At 28.0% G+C, this 2,500-nt stretch overlaps 3 non-coding genes across 3 annotated transcripts in view; all 3 read left to right on the top strand.

Moving 5' to 3' along the window:
- Positions 1 to 561, top strand: part of LOC128870778 (small subunit ribosomal RNA) — a 1,991-nt gene extending 1,430 nt beyond the window's left edge. The window contains exon 1 of the ribosomal RNA XR_008455497.1: positions 1 to 561. This exon is cut by the window's left edge and continues 1,430 nt beyond it. This is a non-coding gene — a ribosomal RNA (small subunit ribosomal RNA).
- A 566-nt stretch (positions 562 to 1,127) lies between these two features.
- On the top strand, positions 1,128 to 1,308 carry LOC128870757 (5.8S ribosomal RNA). The gene has a single exon (XR_008455476.1). It is a non-coding gene; the product is annotated as a 5.8S ribosomal RNA (ribosomal RNA).
- Positions 1,309 to 1,746: 438 nt separating this feature from the next.
- The window catches only part of LOC128870800 (large subunit ribosomal RNA), a 3,993-nt gene continuing 3,239 nt past the window's right edge, over positions 1,747 to 2,500 (top strand). Inside the window, exon 1 of the ribosomal RNA XR_008455518.1 lies at positions 1,747 to 2,500. This exon is cut by the window's right edge and continues 3,239 nt beyond it. This is a non-coding gene — a ribosomal RNA (large subunit ribosomal RNA).

Genomic DNA, 2,500 nt, shown 5'->3' with positions numbered 1-2,500 from the left:
TAGATGCTTTCAGGATTATGATGTTGAAACTTATATAGCCTTCTTTCATGCGTACATCTTGAATGTACAAGTGTTTGAATGTGTTTATATAAGTGGAGTCGTACCTGTTGGTTTGTCCCATTATAAGGACACTAGCTTCTTAAATGGACAAATTGCGTCTAGCAGTAACGAGATTGAGCAATAACAGGTCTGTGATGCCCTTAGATGTCCTGGGCTGCACGCGCGCTACAATGAAAGTATCAACGTGTATTTCCTAGACCGAGAGGTCCGGGTAAACCGCTGAACCACTTTCATGCTTGGGATTGTGAACTGAAACTGTTCACATGAACTTGGAATTCCCAGTAAGTGCGAGTTATTAACTCGCATTGATTAAGTCCCTGCCCTTTGTACACACCGCCCGTCGCTACTACCGATTGAATTATTTAGTGAGGTCTCCGGACGTGATCACTGTGACGCCTCGTGTGTCACGGTTGTTTCGCAAAAGTTGACCGAACTTGATTATTTAGAGGAAGTAAAAGTCGTAACAAGGTTTCCGTAGGTGAACCTGCGGAAGGATCATTATTGTGTTCCATATCCGTAAGAAAAACAAACAATGCCAAAACAAATAAAAACAAAAACAAACAAAAGAAAAAAAGAAAAAAAAGAAAAATTTATAATTATTTTGAATCCATATTCTTTTTATTCTTTTTCATTCAATTTGTTATCCATCAATTATATCATATTAAATATAATATGATGGTACATTTTGTAATGTTTTTTCTTATTTTTTCTTTTAAAAACCTTTAAACATGAAAATAGAAAGTTGTACTTATTATTCATTTGATTGAATGATAAGTTAATTTGTTCACAATAACAAAAGTGGTATATATTTATTATTATATTTATATATAAATAAAATGATTAAAAAAATACAAAATAATCAAACATAATAAATACCACCACAGTATTATTGTTGAACTAAGACATTCGCAACTTAATAAAAATGTTTAGAGTTAAATATATTTGATATATATTATTGAAAGAAAATCAATTTATATTTTATTATTATTATTATTTAATTTTACTCTTTCAATTAATATATGCAAAAAAAAATTGACATTTGTTATAAATAAAAATAAATAAAAAAATACTCTAAGCGGTGGATCACTTGGCTCATGGGTCGATGAAGAACGCAGCAAACTGTGCGTCATCGTGTGAACTGCAGGACACATGAACATCGACATTTTGAACGCATATCGCAGTCCATGCTGTTATGTACATTAAATTAAATTTTAAAGTACTGCTTGGACTACATATGGTTGAGGGTTGTAAGACTATGCTAAATAAGTTGCTTATTCTTTTATAAAAATAATTGAATTTAAGCAAATGTGTATATTATTGGATTTTAAATAATTCATAATATTAATAGCAAAAAAATAAAGATATATAATGAATTTTTTATTTATTAATATATTCTTAAAAAAAAAAAATCCTCTCAAATAAAATGAAATAAAAAAAATTTTGAATCTAAGTATTCTCTTTAAAAAATTTTCATATTATTTATATATATATAAAATATTAATTTATATATGTAATTAAAGGAGGAATGTCTAGCATAAAAATTAATTTTTTTTATTCTAGAATTGCCTCATTTTACATAATTATTATTTATAATATATATTTATATAAAAGGAAAAAAGAAAAATAGAGATGAAAAGATGATATAATTATTTATTAAATTGTGAGAAGATAAAAAATATTTTAAAACAACCTCAACTCATATGGGATTACCCCCTGAATTTAAGCATATTAATGAGGGGAGGAAAAGAAACTAACAAGGATTTTCTTAGTAGCGGCGAGCGAAAAGAAAATAGTTCAGCACTAAGTCACTTTGTCTATATGTCAAATGTGAGATGCAGTGTATGGAATATCTTAATATCTAGTATGAGAAATTAACGATTTAAGTCCTTCTTAAATGAGGCCATTTACCCATAGAGGGTGCCAGGCCCGTATAACGTTAATGATTACTAGAAAGATATTTCCAAAGAGTCGTGTTGCTTGATAGTGCAGCACTAAGTGGGTGGTAAACTCCATCTAAAACTAAATATAACCATGAGACCGATAGTAAACAAGTACCGTGAGGGAAAGTTGAAAAGAACTCTGAATAGAGAGTTAAATAGTACGTGAAACTGCTTAGAGGTTAAGCCCGATGAACCTGAATATCCATTATGAAAAATTCATCATTAAATAATTAAAAATAATGTGCATTTTTTTCATATAAGGACATTGTAATCTATTAACATAATAAAGTATTTATCAAAAGATCATTGGTGATATTAAGTTTATTTAAATTAATTTGCTTTTTAAGCATATTAACATAGAATAAATACTAATGATTTGATAAAGTGTTGATAGATTTTATTATATATAATGCTAAAATTCATTTTTTGAATTTTACAAAAAATTTAATATCTATGATATTAATATTTATTTGTATGCATTTATATGATTAACAATGCGA

The sequence above is a fragment of the Anastrepha ludens genome, unplaced genomic scaffold, assembly GCF_028408465.1.
Source record: "Anastrepha ludens isolate Willacy unplaced genomic scaffold, idAnaLude1.1 ptg000053l, whole genome shotgun sequence".
Taxonomy (NCBI): domain Eukaryota; kingdom Metazoa; phylum Arthropoda; class Insecta; order Diptera; family Tephritidae; genus Anastrepha; species Anastrepha ludens.
The sequence above is the reverse complement of the archived record's forward strand: the minus strand, read 5'-3'. Positions and strand labels throughout refer to the sequence as shown.